We start from the raw sequence: 21,617 nt of genomic DNA on the forward strand, positions 1-21,617 counted from the left end.
ATTTGACCAATGGACACTACTGTGCGGTGTAATGTGAATTGGTACTACTTTGTAGCCATGCCCCTTTCCCATGAAGCCACGACCCTATATTTTTGTTGTGTCTTTTCGGTTCACACTGTCCCTATTTTAAACATGGGGGAGATGGGACACCAATTCTCTTTCCGGCACAAGGAACCAAAATGTCTAGTTATGGCTCTGGGTTAGACTTAGAACACTCACTGGTATTCTGACCATCAGTATTCCGCTGTCAGGATCCTGACCACCTGTATTTCATACCCAACCCATACTATGTTGAGGACACAAAATATATGCTTTTACCCACACTATGAAGAAGATACATGCTCTACAAATGAAAAGGTACACTTTCAAACCTATAGTATATTAATCTTTCTTCAATTTACACTAATACCACATATGTATACTTGTATATAATGGGGTCTAGGAACTATTGTATTTTAAATACTGCAATTCATTGTTTTCTTTATATGATACAGCCCCCCAAAAACTAGTAAATAAGCAATGATATTCAGAAATGTCTGCGCAAAAGCTGTTTTGCTCAATACTTATATAACATATTTTAAGAACTAAATCTATTTTCTTCATTATTTCTGACTCTGAAAAGCTTCTGGGCAGCTCTGCTAATGTTGGGCGTCTTTTTTTGCCGATAATGCATTTTATTTGCAGCGCTATGTGATTAGGACGCACAAGCAGCTTATGCTATTTAAAATCGTATGTGGCATGCCTATATTCTGTGTAGGCTGGCTGCAATCAAAATGCTATGGTTACAGTCATTTTCAGGAAAACACTGTAATGTAGCATTTCGTATACAGATACAGACACGGTCACACAGAATATAGGAATGCCACATGTCAATGTAATCAGCATGAGCTGCTTGTGTGTCCTATTCGCATAGCAATACGACTTACACACATTTAAATGTAGCAAGTTGCAAATGAAGATGCCAGCGCTACCGAATACAGCATGGCGTGACTAGAAGGTCTGTTTAACATGACTGCAGCAAGGATGTAGGAGGACATATCTGTACTTCTAATCACCATGATCACCATCTAATGTCCATGATCAATAAATGCCCAGAGATAGGAACAAGCGCAGTGCCTATAACACCAAACAACCAGAGCCAGAAACTAGCACAATGTCTATAACCAACAGGTGCCCAGAGCCAGGACTGGCATCCTGCCTGTAACCACCAGGTACCCGGAGCAAGGAATTAACACAGGGGTAGATGTAAGAAGTGTCGATATGGGGAAGAATCGGTAACATGCTGGGGTTATGGTCGTTAGGTCGACACAACTTAGGTCGACACTCATTAGGGCGACCACTGAAGGGCAACAATGCCATTAGGTCGACATGTACTAGGTCGATAGGTCAAAAGGTCGATATGAGTTTTTCAATTTTTTTTTTATTTTTTCATACTTACCGATCCACGTGGACTACGATTGGAACGGTAATTGCCCGAAGCATGGCGAGCGAAGCGAGCTATGCGAGGGGACACGGTGCACTAATTTGGGTTCCCCGTCACTTTACGGAGAAAACTACACTAAAAACAGTCAAAAACCTCATGTCGACCTAGTACATGTCGCCCTAACGCCCATGTCGACCTAATGGCAATGTCGACCTTTAGTGTTCGACCTCATGAGTGTCGACCTAAGTTGGGTCGACCCAACGACCCATACCCACATGCTGATACAGTTTATTCCCCATGTATGAATGCGTGCTACAAGACAGGGGCATATATATATATATATATATATATATATGCTGCTATCTAAAAGATGTGGCACTGACTGTTCCGACGCCTGCAGGTATCGATTTCGACAGCTGCAGGTATCATTGCCCCATCACAACAGCAAGGACAGCACTGTCCCTGGCTGCTGGTTCCAGGCTGCATGGGGGATCTCGTGAAAATAGCGAGATCTCGCGCATGCCCAGTGAAGCCAGCCAGGAGACTAGATACAGCGCATCGGCACTAAGCTGATGCGCTGTGGGCTCTGGCGGGGATCACCGGAAGGGAGAGGTTTCACTCTCCCACTCCTGAAAACGTGATATATTAATACAGCTCTTTCGTGTAGCTTCCTGCTTCGTCTCGGTAAAGAGACGGAGCAGGAAGTGCTATAGTGGCATGATATGTGCCGCTATAATACATCTCCCCTACAGTACCTGTAATCACTAGGTGCCCAGAGCCAGGAACTATCACAGCGCCTGTACTTACCAGGTGCAGAGCCGGGAACTAGCACAGCGCCTGTAATCACCAAATTCCGAGAGACAGGAACTAGCATGGTAACCTTTAATCACAATGTGTCCATAGCCAGGAACTAGCACAGTGCCTGTAATCACCATATACCCAGAACCAGTAACCAGCAGAGTGCCTGTAAGCACCAAATACCCAGAGACAGGAACTTGCACCTAGAACCAGTAACTAGCATAGTACCTGTAAGCACCAAATACCCAGAGACAGGAACTAGCACCTAGAACCAGTAACTAGCATAGTACCTGTAAGGTAAGCACCAAATACCCAGATACAGGAACTTGCATGGTGCCTTTAATCACAATGTGTCCATAGCCAGGAACTAGCACAGTGCCTGTAATCACCATATACCCAGAACCAGTAACCAGCAGAGTGCCTGTAAGCACCAAATACCCAGAGACAGGAACTAGCACCTAGAACCAGTAACTAGCATAGTACCTGTAAGCACCAAATACCCAGAGACAGGAACTAGCACCTAGAACCAGTAACTAGCATAGTACCTGTAAGCACCAAATACCCAGATACAGGAACTTGCATGGTGCCTTTAATCACAATGTGTCTATAGCCAGGAACTAGTACAGCACCAAATACCCAGATCGAAGAACTAGTACAGTGCCTGTAATCACCAAATGCCCAGATCCAAGAACTAGCACAGTGCCTATAATCACCAAATGCCAAAAGACAGGAACTATCACAGCACCTGTAATCACCAAATTCCCAGAACCAAGAAATAGCACAGTGCCTATAATCACCAAATGCCCAGAGACAGTAACTAGCATCGTGCCTTAATCACGGTGGGGAGATGTATTAAGCCTGGAGAAGTGATAAAGAAGTGATAAGTGGAAGGTGATAAAGTACCAGCCAATCAGCTCCTGTCATTTTTCAAACCCGTAATGATTGGCTGGTTCGTTATCACCTTCTACTTATCACTTCTTTATCACTGCTTCATTACTTCTCCAGGCTTAACACATCTGCCCCAATATGTCAATAGCCAGGAACTAACACAGTGCCCATAATCACCATATACCCAGAGCCAGGAACTATTACAGCGCCTGTAATCACCAAATGCCCAGAGCAAGAAACTATTACAGCACCTGTAATCACCAAATGCCCAGAGACGGGAACTAGCACAGCACCTGTAATCACCAAATGCCCAGAGACAGGAACTAGCACAGCGCCTGTAATCACCAAATGCCCAGAGACAGGAACCAGCACAGCGCCTGTAATCACCAAATGCCCAGAGCAAGGAACTATTACAGCACCTGTAATCACCAAATGCCCAGAGACAGGAACTAGCACAGCGCCTGTAATCACCAAATGCCCAGAGACAGGAACTAGCACAGTGCCTGTAATCACCAAATGCCCAAAGACAGGAACTAGCACAGCGCCTGTAATCACCAAATGCCCAGAGACAGGAACTAGCACAGCGCCTGTAATCACCAAATGCCCAGAGACAGGAACTAGCACAGTGCCTGTAATCACCAAATGCCCAAAGACAGGAACTAGCACAGCGCCTGTAATCACCAAATGCCCAGAGACAGGAACTAGCACAGTGCCTGTAATCACCAAATGCCCAGAGACATGAACTAGCACAGCGCCTGTAATCACCAAATGCCCAGAGACAGGAACTAGCACAGTGCCTGTAATCACCAAATGCCCAGAGACAGGAACTAGCACAGCACCTGTAATCACCAAATGCCCAAAGACATGAACTAGCACAGTGCCTGTAATTACCAAATGCCCAGAGACAGGAACTAGCACAGTGCCTGTAATCACCAAATGCCCAAAGACAGGAACTAGCACAGTGCCTGTAATTACCAAATGCCCAAAGACAGGAACTAGCACAGCACCTGTAATCACCAAATGCCCAGAGACAGGAACTAGCACAGCGCCTGTAATCACCAAATGCCCAGAGACAGGAACTAGCACAGCGCCTGTAATCACCAAATGCCCAGAGCAAGGAACTATTACAGCACCTGTAATCACCAAATGCCCAGAGACAGGAACTAGCACAGCACCTGTAATCACCAAATGCCCAGAGACAGGAACTAGCACAGTGCCTGTAATCACCAAATGCCCAGAGACAGGAACTAGCACAGCGCCTGTAATCACCAAATGCCCAAAGACAGGAACTAGCACAGCGCCTGTAATCACCAAATGCCCAGAGACAGGAACTAGCACAGCGCCTGTAATCACCAAATGCCCAGAGCAAGGAACTATTACAGCACCTGTAATCACCAAATGCCCAGAGACAGGAACTAGCACAGCGCCTGTAATCACCAAATGCCCAGAGACAGGAACTAGCACAGTGCCTGTAATCACCAAATGCCCAGAGACAGGAACTAGCACAGCACCTGTAATCACCAAATGCCCAGAGACAGGAACTAGCACAGCGCCTGTAATCACCAAATGCCCAGAGCAAGGAACTATAACAGCACCTGTAATCACCAAATGCCCAGAGACAGGAACTAGCACAGCGCCTGTAATCACCAAATGCCCAGAGACAGGAACTAGCACAGCGCCTGTAATCACCAAATGCCCAGAGCAAGGAACTATTACAGCACCTGTAATCACCAAATGCCCAGAGCAAGGAACTATTACAGCACCTGTAATCACCAAATGCCCAGAGACAGGAACTAGCACAGCGCCTGTAATCACCAAATGCCCAGAGACAGGAACTAGCACAGTGCCTGTAATCACCAAATGCCCAAAGACAGGAACTAGCACAGCGCCTGTAATCACCAAATGCCCAAAGACAGGAACTAGCACAGTGCCTGTAATTACCAAATGCCCAAAGACAGGAACTAGCACAGTGCCTGTAATTACCAAATGCCCAGAGACAGGAACTAGCACAGTGCCTGTAATCACCAAATGCCCAAAGACAGGAACTAGCACAGTGCCTGTAATTACCAAATGCCCAAAGACAGGAACTAGCACAGCACCTGTAATCACCAAATGCCCAGAGACAGGAACTAGCACAGCGCCTGTAATCACCAAATGCCCAGAGACAGGAACTAGCACAGCGCCTGTAATCACCAAATGCCCAGAGCAAGGAACTATTACAGCACCTGTAATCACCAAATGCCCAGAGACAGGAACTAGCACAGCACCTGTAATCACCAAATGCCCAGAGACAGGAACTAGCACAGTGCCTGTAATCACCAAATGCCCAGAGACAGGAACTAGCACAGCGCCTGTAATCACCAAATGCCCAAAGACAGGAACTAGCACAGCGCCTGTAATCACCAAATGCCCAGAGACAGGAACTAGCACAGCGCCTGTAATCACCAAATGCCCAGAGCAAGGAACTATTACAGCACCTGTAATCACCAAATGCCCAGAGACAGGAACTAGCACAGCGCCTGTAATCACCAAATGCCCAGAGACAGGAACTAGCACAGTGCCTGTAATCACCAAATGCCCAGAGACAGGAACTAGCACAGCACCTGTAATCACCAAATGCCCAGAGACAGGAACTAGCACAGCGCCTGTAATCACCAAATGCCCAGAGCAAGGAACTATAACAGCACCTGTAATCACCAAATGCCCAGAGACAGGAACTAGCACAGCGCCTGTAATCACCAAATGCCCAGAGACAGGAACTAGCACAGCGCCTGTAATCACCAAATGCCCAGAGCAAGGAACTATTACAGCACCTGTAATCACCAAATGCCCAGAGCAAGGAACTATTACAGCACCTGTAATCACCAAATGCCCAGAGACAGGAACTAGCACAGCGCCTGTAATCACCAAATGCCCAGAGACAGGAACTAGCACAGCGCCTGTAATCACCAAATGCCCAGAGCAAGGAACTATTACAGCACCTGTAATCACCAAATGCCCAGAGCAAGGAACTATTACAGCACCTGTAATCACCAAATGCCCAGAGACAGGAACTAGCACAGCGCCTGTAATCACCAAATGCCCAGAGACAGGAACTAGCACAGTGCCTGTAATCACCAAATGCCCAAAGACAGGAACTAGCACAGCACCTGTAATCACCAAATGCCCAAAGACAGGAACTAGCACAGTGCCTGTAATTACCAAATGCCCAAAGACAGGAACTAGCACAGTGCCTGTAATTACCAAATGCCCAGAGACATGAACTAGCACAGCGCCTGTAATCACCAAATGCCCAGAGACATGAACTAGCACAGCGCCTGTAATCACCAAATGCCCAGAGACAGGAACTAGCACAGTGCCTGTAATCACCAAATGCCCAGAGACAGGAACTAGCACAGTGCCTGTAATCACCAAATGCCCAGAGTCAGGTACTAGCACAGTGCCTGGAATTACCAAATGCCCAGAGACAGGAACTAGCACAGTGCCTGTAATCACCAAATGCCCAGAGACAGGAACTAGCACAGTGCCTGTAATCACCTAATGCCCAGAGTCAGGAACTAGCACAGTGCCTGGAATTACCAAATGCCCAGAGACAGGAACTAGCACAGTGCCTGTAATCACCAAATGCCCAGAGACAGGAATTAGCACAGTGCCTGTAATTACCAAATGCCCAGAGTCAGGAACTAGCACAGCGCCTGTAATCACCAAATGCCCAGAGACAGGAACTAGCACAGTGCCTGTAATCACCAAATGCCCAGAGACAGGAACTAGCACATTGCCTGTAATCACTAGAGATGAGCGGGTTCGGTTCGTCAAGAAACGAACCCCCCCGAACTTCACCTATTTTACACGGTTCCGAGTCAGCCTCGGATCTTCCCGCCTTGCTCGGTTAACCCGAGCGCGCCCGAACGTCATCATCCCGCTGTCGGTTTCTCGTGAGATTCGTATTCTATATAAGGAGCCGCGCGTCGCCGCCATTTTCACTCATGCATTGGAGATGATAGCGAGAGGACGTGGCTCCGTTCTCTCAGTTTCTGTGTTCAGTGTGCTGCAAATATCTGTGCTCAGTGTGCTGAAAATATCTACGTTCTCTGCCTGAAAAACGCTCCATATCTGTGCTGCATTGTAGTATATAGTAGGAGGACAGTGCAGAATTTTGCTGACCACCAGTATATATATAGCAGTACGGTACAGTAGTCCATTGCTCTGCCTCTGTGTCGTCAAGTATACTATCCATCCATACCTGTGCTTCATTTTAGTTGTGCGCAGTATATAGTAGGAGGACAGTGCAGAATTTTGCTGACCACCAGTATATATATAGCAGTACGGTACAGTAGTCCATTGCTCTACCTCTGTGTTGTCAAGTATACTATCCATCCATACCTGTGCTGCATTTTAGTTGTGCGCAGTATATAGTAGGAGGACAGTGCAGAATTTTGCTGACCACCAGTATATATATAGCAGTACGGTACAGTAGTCCATTGCTCTACCTCTGTGTCGTCAAGTATACTATCCATCCATACCTGTGCTGCATTTTAGTTGTGCGCAGTATATAGTAGGAGGACAGTGCAGAATTTTGATGACCACCAGTATATATATATATATATATATATATATAGCAGTACGGTACAGAAGTCCATTGCTCTACCTCTGTGTCGTCAAGTATACTATCCATCCATACCTGTGCTTCATTTTAGTTGTGCGCAGTATATAGTAGGACAGTGTAGAATTTAGCTGACCACCAGTATATATATAGCAGTACGGTACAGTAGTCCATTGCTCTACCTCTGTGTTGTCAAGTATACTATCCATCCATACCTGTGCTGCATTTTAGTTGTGCACAGTATATAGTAGGAGGACAGTGCATAATTTTTTGACCACCAGTATATATATAGCAGTACGGTACAGTAGTCCATTGCTCTACCTCTGTGTCGTCAAGTATACTATCCATCCATACCTGTGCTGCATTTTAGTTGTGCGCAGTATATAGTAGGAGGACAGTGCAGAATTTTGCTGACCACCAGTATATATATAGCAGTACGGTACAGTAGTCCATTGCTCTACCTGTGTCGTCAAGTATACAATCCATATGTGTGCTGCATTGTAGTTGTGCGCAGTATATAGGAGGACAGTGCATAATTTTGATGACCACCAGTATATATATAGCAGTACGGTACAGTAGTCCATTGCTCTACCACTGTGTCGTCAAGTATACTATCCATCCATACCTGTGCTGCATTTTAGTTGTGCGCAGTATATAGTAGGAGGACAGTGCAGAAATTTGCTGACCACCAGTATATATATATAGCAGTACGGTACAGTAGTCCATTGCTCTACCTCTGTGTCGTCAAGTATACTATCCATCCATACCTGTGCTGCATTTTAGTTGTGCGCAGTATATAGTAGGAGGACAGTGCAGAATTTTGATGACCACCAGTATATATATAGCAGTACGGTATAGTAGTCCATTGCTCTACCTATGTGTCGTCAAGTATACTATCCATCCATACCTGTGCTGCATTTTAGTTGTGCGCAGTATATAGTAGGAGGACAGTGCAGAGATTTGCTGACCACCAGCATCTATATAGCAGTACGGTACAGTAGTCCATTGCTCTACCTCTGTGTCGTCAAGTATACAATCCATATGTGTGCTGCATTGTAGTTGTGCGCAGTATATAGTAGGAGGACAGTGCCGAATTTTGCTGACCACCAGTATATATATAGCAGTACGGTACAGTAGTCCATTGCTCTACCTCTGTGTCGTCAAGTATACTATCCATGTGTGTGCTGCATGTGCTGTTTGGGGACTATTTTTATAATCTGCCATCCTGTCTGACACTGCAGTGCCACTCCTAGATGGGCCAGGTGTTTGTGTCGGCCACTTGGGTCGCTTAGCTTAGCCATCCAGCGACCTTGGTGCACCTCTTTTTTTCTTTGCATCATGTGCTGTTTGGGGACTATTTTTTTAAATCTGCCATCCTGTCCGACACTGCAGTGCCACTCCTAGATGGGCCAGGTGTTTGTGTCGGCCACTTGGGTCGCTTAGCTTAGCCATCCAGCGACCTTGGTGCACCTCTTTTTTTTCTTTGCTTCATGTGCTGTTTGGGGACTATTTTTTAAATCTGCCATCCTGTCTGACACTGCAGTGCCACTCCTAGATGGGCAAGGTGTTTGTGTCGGCCACTTGGGTCGCTTAGCTTAGCCATCCAGCAACCCTGGTGCACCTCTTTTTTTCTTTGCATCATGTGCTGTTTGGGGACTATTTTTTAAATCTGCCATCCTGTCTGACACTGCAGTGCCACTCCCAGATGGGCCAGGTGTTTGTGTCGGCCACTTGGGTCGCTTAGCCTAGTCATCCAGTGACCTTGGTGCAAATTTTAGGACTAAAAATAATATTATGAGGTGTGAGGTGTTCAGAGAAGACTGGAAATGAGTGGAAATTATGGTTATTGAGGTTAATAATACTATGGGATCAAAATGACCCCCAAATTCTATGATTTAAGCTGTTTTTGAGGGTTTTTAGTAAAAAAACACCTGAATTGAAAACACACCCGTCCCCGACAAAAAAAATTCAGGGAGGTTTTGCCAAAACGCGTCTGAATCCAAAACACGGCCGCGGAACCGAATCCAAAACCCGAAAAATTTCCGGTGCATATCACTAGTAATCACCAAATGCCCAGAGACAGGTACTAGCACAGCGCCTGTAATCACCAAACGCCTAGAGACAGGAACTAGCACAGTGCCTGTAATCACCAAATGCCCAGAGACAGGAACTAGCACAGCGCCTGCAATCACCAAACGCCCAGAGACAGGAACTAGCACAGCGCCTGTAATCACCATAGACCTAGTGTCAGGAACTAGCACAGTGCCTGTAATCACCAAATGCCCAGAGACAGGAACTAGCACAGTGCCTGTAATCACCAAATGCCCAGAGACAGGAACTAGCACAGTGCCTGTAATCACCATAGACCCAGTGTCAGGAACTAGTACAGCGCCTGTAATCACCAAATGCCCAGAGACAGGAACTAGCACAGCGCCTGTAATCACCATAGACCTAGTGTCAGGAACTAGCACAGTGCCTGTAATCACCAAATGCCCAGAGACAGAAACTAGCACAGTGCCTGTAATCACCAAATGCCCAGAGACAGGAACTAGCACAGTGCCTGTAATCACCATAGACCCAGTGTCAGGAACTAGCTGAGTGACTGTAATTAGCAAGTACTCAGAGCCAGTAACCCACTGATTTCTAAGATATCTAATACAGATATTTCATGTACACATTTATTTTAGGGAGTATGGAAATCTTCTAACAGATTCTGTTAGCATCTATCAACAACTTGCTAAATTTTTTTTTTTTTAAAGAATGGATGTTTTTTCACACATTTCAGCTGTGCAGTGGGAAATGTTAAAAAACAGCAGTTAAATTTTAATTGTATTCACGTATTTATCTTGTTTTTGTGAAAACTATTATTTGTAAGTAATTAGAAAATGCCAGACTGCAAAATACATATTGAGCTAATTCTTTCAATTAGGTCCCTAAATTTGTGTCCATAGCAGCAACACATAACAGCAAAAATGTAAATCTCCAGCATAAAAATAAACACACATGCAGCATACCCTGAAACATTCATTCACGCAATAGGTTGCTACATAATTTGCATCTATTTTTGTGGTTTCAGACACTTACAAAACTAGCAATGAACTATTGAAGTGACAAACACTAAAAATCTAGGAAACGACATCACTACAATATATAGTTACATACTGTGTGTGACTGTTCCAGGAGACTCTGGAGGGAAGGTACCCAAGGCAACTGCAAGGTACATGGGTGGTCATTCCGAGTTGTTCGCTCTGTAATTTTCTTCGCATCGCAGCGATTTTCCGCTAATTGCGCATGCGCAATGTTCGCACTGCGACTGCGCCAAGTAAATTTGCTATGCAGTTAGGAATTTTACTCACGCCATTACGAGGTTTTTTCTTCGTTCTGGTGATCGTAATGTGATTGACAGGAAGTGGGTGTTTCTGGGCGGAAACTGGCCGCTTTATGGGAGTGTGTGAAAAAACGCTGCCGTTTCTGGGAAAAACGCGGGAGTGGCTGGAGAAACGGGGGAGTGTCTGGGCGAACGCTGGGTGTGTTTGTGACGTCAAACCAGGAACGAAACTGACTGAACTGATCGCAGTTGCCGAGTAAGTGTGGAGCTACTCTGAAACTACTAAGAAGTGTCTATTCGCAATTCTGCTAATCTTTCGTTCGCAATTTTACTATGCTAAGATTCACTCCCAGTAGGCGGCGGCTTAGCGTGTGCAAAGCTGCTAAAAGCAGCTTGCGAGCGAACAACTCGGAATGAGGGCCATGGTGGTGTGAATTGCATTGACAGCCTCACGCCTGCTGCAAAATAACGCTCACTTCATTGCACGAGAGGACAGGATGTGGGAGGGTTGTCTACTCTCCTGGGATCCCGGAAGAGTTATCTGAAGTTTAGGTATCCTGGGCATTATGGGCGAGTAGGCAAGTACACCAATGCTATAATACATCTAAGACCTTTGTCAAAAAAGTATGTCCCGTGAACATCTGCACAGCAATGTGGCTGAGGAGGACTGGTTTGCCTGAGACTACCACCTTAGTTGTTTGGCCGCGTGGGTTGGTTTGCCCAGGGGGTGGGGGGGAAGCAGCTCAGTAATGCAGCTGCGGTGTAGGAGGGTTTTTTTTTTTGGGGGGGGGGGCGGTGGTCTGACTCCTACACTTTCATCCTGGCTACTAGATTTTAGAAAACTTTGTCAAGCCCTGCTTTAGGGATGACAGAGTTGTTACATTAGACAATAGAGGCTAGGACAATGATGGCTAACCTTGACACTCCAGCTGTTGTTGAACTACACATCCCAGCATGCCCTGCATCAGTTTTAGCATGGCCAAACAGCAAAACTGTAGCAGGGCATGCTGGGATGTGTAGTTCAACAACAGCTCGAGTGTCAAGGTTAGCCATCACTGGGCTAAAAGGTGACAGTCAAACTTTTTTTTTTATTTCAAACTGTTTTTTATTGCGTTATAAGACATACAAACAAGTTAAGTTCAATTTACACATATAGATAAGAAGAAATATGGCAGCGGGTACACTAGTACATATAGAATATGAAGATTGTTTAAAGCGTGTTGAAACCATACGGCAACAGATATTTGGGGGTGAAGTGGAGACATGGAGAGCAAACGTTCATGTTTTCCCGTAATCAGGTTTGTATACCGAACATAATATAATTTATAACACGAATAGTGAGTGAGGTCTATGCCTTAATAATAGATGTATATTAGATCAAAGGTAAGACAAATAGACAGAAGTTTCTTTAAATTCCAGCCATGGCAACCATATAGCAATGTAGTCTGAAGTTTACCCTAATGAGAAGGATATAATGTCTTCCATGTCCATAAAATAAACTATCCTTTTAAACCAATCTTTAATCGAGGGGGTCTTAGTAGATCTCCATAAGGTTGGAATTATTGCTTTTGCCGCGTTATTGAGGTGTCTAAGTAATGAATGTTTATTTATACTAGTGCGGGTGGAGGTTGTATTAAGTAGCCAGAATCATTGGTCTTTAAAAACATTACCACCAAGTATGATTTCCGAGCATTTTAAATTAAGAGGACAGTCCCACCAATATGTGCACCCACATATATGCCCCACCTATAAGATAAGGGACAGGAAGATGATGGTTTAAAGGTTGTAAGAGGGGACTTCTTTGAGTAAATAATTTTTTTTGTTTTTTTTGTTTTGACTTGGTTTGGAAATACCACAGAAATAAATGGATAAGCTTCTGTGGTCATTAGAGATAATTATCTATGACATCATTGCAAGATTTTCTTTGTTGATTATACACTGCTCAAAAAATAAAAGGAACACTTAAATAACACATCATAGATCTGAATGAATGAAATATTCTTATTAAATACTTTGTTCTTTACATAGTTGAATGTGCTGACAACAAAATCACACAAAAATTATCAATGGAAATCAAATTTATTAACCCATGGAGGTCTGGATTTGGAGTCACACTCAAAATTAAAGTGGAAAAACACACTACAGGCTGATCCAACTTTGATGTAATGTCCTTAAAACAAGTCAAAATGAGGCTCAGTGTGGCCTCCACGTGCCTGTGTGACCTCCCTACAACGCCTGGGAAAGCTCCTGATGAGGTGGCGAATGGTCTCCTGAGGGATCTCCTCCCAGACCTGGACTAAAGCATCCGCCAACTCCTGGACAGTCTGTGGTGCAACGTGGCGTTGGTGGATGGAGCGAGACATGATGTCCCAGATGTGCTCAATTGGATTCAGGTCTGGGGAACGGGCGAGCCAGTCCATAGCATCAATGCCTTCGTCTTGCAGGAACTGCTGACACACTCCAGCCACATGAGGTCTAGCATTGTCTTGCATTAGGAGGAACCCAGGGCCAACCGCACAAGGGGTGTGGTTCGTTTTATCGACAGTATCTAGGTCGACAATGTTTAGGTCGACCACTATAGGTCGACATGGATGGAAGGTCGACAGGGTTTCTAGGTCGACAGGTCTAAAGGTCGACATGAGGATTTTTTTTTGGTGTCGTTTTCTTCGTAAAGTGACCGGGATCCCAAATTAGTGCACCGCGTCCCCTCGCATGGCTCGCTTCGCTCGCCATGCTTCGGGCATGGTGCCTTCGCTCCGCTACCGCTTCGCTCGGCACACTTTACCGTTCCAATCGTAGTCCACGTGGATCGTTAAGTATGAAAGAATCAAAAAAAAAAAAGAATGTGAAAAACTCATGTCGACCTTTAGACCTGTCGACCTAGCACATGTCGACCTAGAAACCCTGTCGACCTTCCATCCATGTCGACCTAGTGACTGTCGACCTATAGTGGTCGACCTAAACATTGTCGACCTAGACACTGTCGATCTTCAGACCGGATCTCCCGCACAAGCATATGGTCTCACAAGGGGTCTGAGGATCTCATCTCGGTACCTAATGGCAGTCAGGCTACCTCAGGCGAGCACATGGAGGGCTGTGCGGCCCCCAAAGAAATGCCACCCCACACCATTACTGACCCACTGCCGAACCGGTCATGCTGGAGGATGTTGCAGGCAGCAGAACGTTCTCCTTGGCGTCCCCAGACTCTGTCACGTCTGTCACATTTGTTCAGTGAGAACCTGCTTTCATCTGTGAAGAGCACAGGGCGCCAGTGGCGAATTTGCCAATCTTGGTGTTCTCTGGCAAATGCCAAACGTCCTGCACGGTGTTGGGCTGTAAGCACAACCCCCACCTGTGGACGTCGGGCCCTCATACCACCCTCATGGAGTCTGTTTCTGATCGTTTGAGTAGACACATGCACATTTGGCTTGCTGGAAGTCATTTTGCAGGGCTCTGGCAGTGCTCCTCCTGTTCCTCCTTGCACAAAGGCGGAGGTAGCGGTCCTGCTGCTGGGTTGTTGCCATCCTACGGCCTCCTCCACGTCTCCTGATGTACTGGCCTGTCTCCTGGTAGCGCCTCCATGCTCTGGACACTACGCTGACAGACACAGCAAACCTTCTTGCCACAGCTCGCATTGATGTGCCATCCTGGATGAGCTGCACTACCTGAGCCACATGTGTGGGTTGTAGACTCCGTCTCATGCTACCACTAGAGTGAAAGCACCGCCAGCTTTCAAAAGTGACCAAAACATCAGCCAGAAAGCATAGGAGCTGAGAAGTGGTCTGTGGTCACCACCGGCAGAACAACGCCTTTATTGGGGGTGTCTTGCTAATTCCCTATAATTTTCACCTGTTGTCAATTTCATTTGCACAACAGCATGTGAAATTGATTGTCAATCAGTGTTGCTTCCTAAGTGGACAGTTTGATTTCACAGAAGTGTGATTGACTTGGAGTTACATTGTGTTGTTTAAGTGTTCCCTTTATTTTTTTGAGCAGTGTATATGTTTAATTAATTTGTTGTAAAAATGTATATATGTATAATCTGATGCAATTTTATAATAAAAACATTCCCACCATACAGTATTTGCAAGAAACTACCAGGGGCAGATCTACATCTCCAGCATAAATTAGAAACGGTAAGATACATTTTATTCGAGATTGAAGGTATTCTATACCACAGAGAAATGATCTTACAAAGGTTTTCCAGAGTGGAAAGGCATAAGGAGCTTGCATGAGTATTTCTAAATATTGCTTCCCAGTCAAAATGGTGGACCAGACCCTGAAGATCTTTTTCCCAAGAAGTCATGAAAGCAGGGGTCTGAGGGAAAAGACTCTCTATCACCACCGCGTAAATCTGAGAGATAGTGTGGGAGGGAGTTTAAGGGGAGACACACAATCTCTCAAAGGAGTAAGGTTCTAGTTATAGCGGGTAGGCGGCCTAAAGATGTAATAAAGATGGTGTACTTGGGAGATATTTCCAAAATTCGGAACATAGGAGGTTCCAGGAAGTCTGAATATCTGAGAAAGGACGCACCCCACCCGTGCCCACCAGCTGACCAAGTCTGTAGACACCTGTCTCCGCCCATATCCTAAAAGAAAAATAGTGAAGCACTGGAGAAAAGTCTTGGTTAAAGAGAAAAGAAGAGGAGAAACTTTAGAGGAAATGTGAGACGGTGCACACAATTTACTCCACAATTTAAGAGTGGGGGAAACAGTTGGATAACCTACATTCAAGAGAGAAGGTAGCCAAGGAATAATTTCTAAAAAGTGGGAAAAACCAGCCTTCCTCCAGTGCCACCCATTGTTTCATATCTTTTGCTCTTGTCCATTCCAGAACTCTATTCAGCATCACTGCTTTGTAGTAGCTAGAAATATGTGGCAGTTGCATGCCACCCTTGTGTTTCCGTCTAAATAAAATATTGTGTTTGAAGCGAGGGGTAGCGCGTCCCCAAATAAAATTACATATTAGGTTCTGTACCGCATTGAACCATGAAGGAAAATGGATAGGAAGGGTTTGTAGAAGATATAATATTTTAGGCAAGGAATTCATTTTCATTAAGTTTATTCTACTAAACCAGGACAAGCGTAGAGAACGCCACTTCTGGTAATCTGTACGGAGTGTCTGCAACAGAGGGGTAAAGTTTAAAGAAAATAGCTTGGAAAGATCATTTGAAATGTGCACACCCAAATATTTCAGTTTATGGTTGTGCCAAGAGAACGGGAATTATCGTTTTAAGTCATCTACCATGGTAGCAGGTGCAGTAATGTTTAAAGCTACTGATTTAGAGTAATTTATCTTAAAGTTTAAGAGATCACCAAACCTATGGAATTCGGAGAGAGGGGTTTGGGAGAGAAATTGTGGGATTCGAGATCAGCGTCAATAAATTGTCGGCGAAAAGCACCAATTTAAATTTAATTGGGGTTAGATCTAATAGCCAAGGCTAAAGCTTCTATACACAGCACAAACAGTAAGGGGGGTAAGGGGCAACCTTGTCTTGTGCCATTAGATATATCAAGTGGGTCGGATAGCGAGCTATTGATTCTGATTTTCGCAGAGTGAGTATCGTATAGCGCCAAGTTTCTATGGAGACAGGTATGGCCCAGACCTTAGTGTTGAAGAATGCCAGTCATAAATCTCCAATCGACCCTGTCAAATGCTTTCTCCGCATCAGTTGATAGTACAATGGAGGGTGATGAGGATAAGGAGGAATAGTGGATCATATTGAACACTTTTGAAGTATTATCCCTAGCTTCGCGGCCTAAGACAAAGCCCACCTGATCTCCATGAATCAGTTTTGGAAGCAAAAGTTTCAGGCGATTAGCGATAAGTTTGCCGAATAGTTTTAAATCTATGTTTAACAGAGAAATCGGCCTATAGCTAGAACATAGGCTGGGGTCTTTCGCTTCTTTTGGCAGGACCGTTATATGGGCTTCCAGGGTTTGTTTGGAAAAATTAGATTTGTCTGAAATCGAGTTATATGCCTGAGTGAGCATAGGGGCCAATTTATCAGTCAAACATTTTTTTAAATTTAGAAGAAAAAATTAACTGGTCTTTTCGGAAGATAATCAACTCTGGTAAAGGACAAGAGAAGCTAAAGAATGTGATGTTTGAAAGGAGCATGGCATGTAGAGGGCTAGGGTTAAAGTTGCCAAGGGACATGTGCATACAAGCTAAAGTAAGGACAATCTTGCCCAGGTGCATCCATTAACTCTACAAAGAAGGGCAACTAAAATGATGCATGGCCTACTGTACATCACAAAACTTACCCGGAAAGATGAAAGGATTGCAATATGTAAGCTTGGAGCAGAGAAGGGAATGGGGAGACATGATAGAAACTTTCAAATATATCTAGGGTTTTAACAAGGTGCAGAACACGAGGACATGCTAAAACTGGAGAGAGATAGGCTCAAAGGAAACTACAGGAACAATATACTCCCATCAAAGGTGGTAGATGGCAAGACAGCAGAGCAAATAGGGTTGAGGTTACAATAAGGTTGAAAATAAAAATAAAAAGAAAGGGCAGACTAGATGGGCCCAGTGGTTTTCTGCTGTTAAATTTTGTGTGGGGTATTCTATTGCCCCTGCAGCTAATTTGCAGCTAAAATCCATGTGGCATGGGGAAAAGCTATTCAATTAAATAGCCTTTTTCCCCGCAACTAAAAATCGTGATTCAGGCGCGGAAACTGCGGAATCGATGTTTTTTTCCCCCCCTGCACTCAAACCCAATTTTGCCATTTTTACATGGACATTAACTCTCAGATGCAAGATTCAGTCCAATTTTGGGAATTCACACGAGGGGCAATCCCTGCTACCTGGATTGCTCTGGCACAGCAATTAGTTGTGGGTAAACCCCGCAGCTAACTGAATACCCCCCATGTTTCTATGAAAGTAATGTATGCTAGTGTACAGTACATTATTTCCACTAACAGAAAACTGTAAACATACTTTGAAATTATATTTCTTATATTATAGTAACCTTTTACTGATTTTGCTTGCTTGATGCCTTCCAGAGATGGCGTTAAGAGAATAGGTATGGCTGTGGTAGAAGAACCTAATCACTGGCAATAATGATGTTAACAGATGTGATACAGATGTGTCCTCATACACTGCTGCTCAAGTCATGGCAAATAGTCCCTATCGGTGTGCCAGGTCCAGCACAAATGAAACTACTTTGCTAGATGACACTAATCAATTTGACGTGACACATTTGTACAACTGTTTTGCGACTGAGTCTGAACCTGTGTAATAAGGTTTCCGATACAGCAGCCGTGACCTTTTTCTCACGCTAACCTTTGTTGTGCTTCATATGTGACTTTGCATGTGCTTTAAACAAATTCCTGCAAGCTGCCTAAGTTGATGGATGCAGGATCCCAGAGCTCCGCTCCAGCCCGCTATGAGCTCTCAACCATCGGGACTCACTGATGACCCTGCCTCCGTGCACTTGAGTGCTTGAGCTGCCCATAGAGCCCTCTACACCTGCTCCGGCCTGTTCCTAGTCTTGGAGACGGATCTCCGCTCGGTGTATGTGAGATGCCGATGCCATATTATACTGTTCTCACCCAGATGGCTGCTATCAGAGCTTGGCAGATTTCTTCTGCGGCACTGACACCCGCTGCTGCTGCTGCTACCTGTGTGATCCTCCTGGGACTGCCTGCGTTGACTTTCTTATGGTGTGAAAGCCATGTGGACCAGATCTGGCTAGCTGTCTGTGAACTGCAGCAGGGAAGTGCCTGTAGTCCTGCTACTATGATAGGGTGAGTGGGATCCACAGACTCCAAGCTGCACAGACAGGACCCTATAACTGCTGGTTTGTGCCACCCCTGTCTAGCTCCTAGGACTCCTGGCTTCCTTCAGCTTCACATGGTCAGTGGGTGGGGAGTGTTGTAGTGAGAAGCTTGGATGCTGTGGGCCCATCTCATACAATCACTCCTGTTGTACAGCATAAGTTATCCCTGTTTCTGCTTTAAGTGTCTCTCCACTGCTCCTAGAATGCCTGCATTTACTGTATAAGTGTACTGGACTGCCTTCACATGTCTTTATGGATTAATTTCTCCCTAGCCCAAGAGTGAAATCCTGCTGCAGCACCTGTTACAGCTGTCCACACATTTGCTTTAATACACTCTTCTGAAAGAATTCTATAAAGTATGGCAGTTCTTTGTGGACAACTTTTTTTATTTCATTGTATGCTGCCAAGTTTCTCTCTGAGACGTTCATATTTGGTCCACGTCTGCCCTCTGGTGGCAACGCTGGGTTATGCCTGCAATCAATGTGAGCTACAACTTATTTTTCTAAAGATGCTATGATTGCTGCCCTGATTGTCCCTGAAAGTCATGCAGTCCTAATTTCTTCCACTTGTATCTAGGTGTGACCACAGTGATATAGACTACCACTGCCTCCTACCCTCAAGTTGCATGTTTATCTGCACTTCTGATCCTTTGAAAATTCTGACGTTTAAGATCGGCCCCAAAGAAAACTAAAGCAACTAAATCGTCCCTGGTTCATCTTCCTCTACCTCAAACCATGGTCGCTCCTAAAAATCGCCTCCTCATACCTCCCAACTGTACCAATTTTCATGGGACAGTCTTGTTTTTTTTTTTTTTGGGGGGGGGGGGGGGTGAGCTGTCCCACCTGTTCACTGCAGTGTCCCGCGGTGGGGGCAGTTGGGAGGCTCCTGTTACTATTGTAAGGAGAAGAGATTTTTCTGCACCAGAATATCAATGATTATTTTAAAGGGAACATTAGACTCAATAATTGGAACAATTAAGTATCCATATTTGATAATACTATCCGTATTGGGTGCCACCCCCCGATTACAAGAATATGTTAAATAACGAAAAAGAAAAGAAATTGGGTTTAACTGGGTGCACTCCGTCCCCTAAATCAAATTGTTGTTAAAATCCACTTTATTAATTTTAATTTAAAAACAGGTATCAGCACCAATACTCAGTTCAACAGCCTGTGCGGCTTATGAATCGTGATCTGTATTTATTTTTATAAATTGAGCGAAGTAAAGAAATTTAGAAAAAAAGGGTTGTGAAGGAAATACAAGAAATGTGAATAAAGATTTTAAAATATGCGGTCACGTCTCTTATTCGCCTATTATATTGATTCCCATATGTATGCTACCAGTGAAATGTAAGCACAGAGTAAATATGTGTACTGTGATGTTTATTCCACACACAGGAGAACAGGTACCAATTTGCAATATAGTATAGCCCTCAATGGCTACATAATAAGTTAGTGTCAATGATTACTATGGTTTCCTGGGTCCTGGCTTTTGAATCCAACGACTAATGAATGTGATGTTTACAAGTAGTTTGTTATAACCCTGTAATTATGAAATGTTTTTATATATAAATTCAAATAGTTATAGTTGGGATTATACATCCCAGCACGTTGTTTTTAATATTCAGGTATTATAACGATCCATATACATCAAAAATGATGTTACTGATAGATCCCAATAGCCATAATAATGGAAATATTACATGCAGGCTCCTATAATTATTGAGAATGTTAATCCAGACCTTATTTAATACTTATAACCATGTGTTTTTTTTACACTATACAGGCTTTGTTGTAGATTGTTACATTTTACAATAATAAGTAGTGCTTGTAACTTTGTATCATTGGTTAGTTATATTTCCTGGATTGCAATATTTATATCAGACAGTTATAAATAATGTTTGTTTAGATAGACATAAAACAGGCTTTCTTCTTGATAGCTACACTTACTATTTACAAATAATTTAATACTCCTGAATAGATATCATTTCTTACACTAATATCTAATTCTATTGCTGGTAAGGCATAATGTTCATGTTTGGTGCAACAAACTTTCAGCGGGCGTCCCCGCTGTATGGGGCCGTTATGATCAGACCTCCTGTGCACCGCTCGGATCTCTTATAGTTATTACCGCTGCTATATTAATAAAGACCGCAGCGGAATGCACATAGAGCTATGTAATCACAATTGGGAATGTATAAATATATATTAAATCGTAGACGCGACACACTGGCCATCAATGCGGAATTTTTTTTTTTGAGGGGGGGGGGGGCTGTCCCACCTGTTCACTGCAGTGTCCCGCGGTGGGGGCAGTTGGGAGGCTCCTGTTACTATTGTAAGGAGAAGAGATTTTTCTGCACCAGAATATCAATGATTATTTTAAAGGGAACATTAAACTCAATAATTGGAACAATTAAGTATCCATATTTGATAATACTATCCGTATTGGGTGCCACCCCCCAATTACAAGAATATGTTAAATAACGAAAAAGAAAAGAAATTGGGTTTAACTGGGTGCACTGCGTCCCCTAAATCAAATTGTTGTTAAAATCCACTTTATTAGTTTTAATTTAAAAACAGGTATCAGCACCAATACTCAGTTCAATAGCCTGTGCGGCTTATGAATCGTGATCTGTATTTATTTTTATAAATTGAGCGGAGTAAAGAAATTTAGAAAAAAAGGGTTGTGAAGGAAATACAAGAAATGTGAATAAAGATTTTAAAATATGTGGTCACGTCTCTTATTCGCCTATTATATTGATTCCCATATGTATGCTACCAGTGAAATGTA

At 44.1% G+C, this 21,617-nt stretch overlaps 1 protein-coding gene across 2 annotated transcripts in view; it reads right to left on the reverse strand.

Moving 5' to 3' along the window:
• Positions 1–21,617, reverse strand: part of VPS41 (VPS41 subunit of HOPS complex) — a 661,741-nt gene that overhangs the window by 234,009 nt on the left and 406,115 nt on the right. The gene's annotated exons all lie outside the window — the stretch shown is intronic.

Source organism: Pseudophryne corroboree, chromosome 5 (genome assembly GCF_028390025.1).
Source record: "Pseudophryne corroboree isolate aPseCor3 chromosome 5, aPseCor3.hap2, whole genome shotgun sequence".
Lineage (NCBI taxonomy): Eukaryota > Metazoa > Chordata > Amphibia > Anura > Myobatrachidae > Pseudophryne > Pseudophryne corroboree.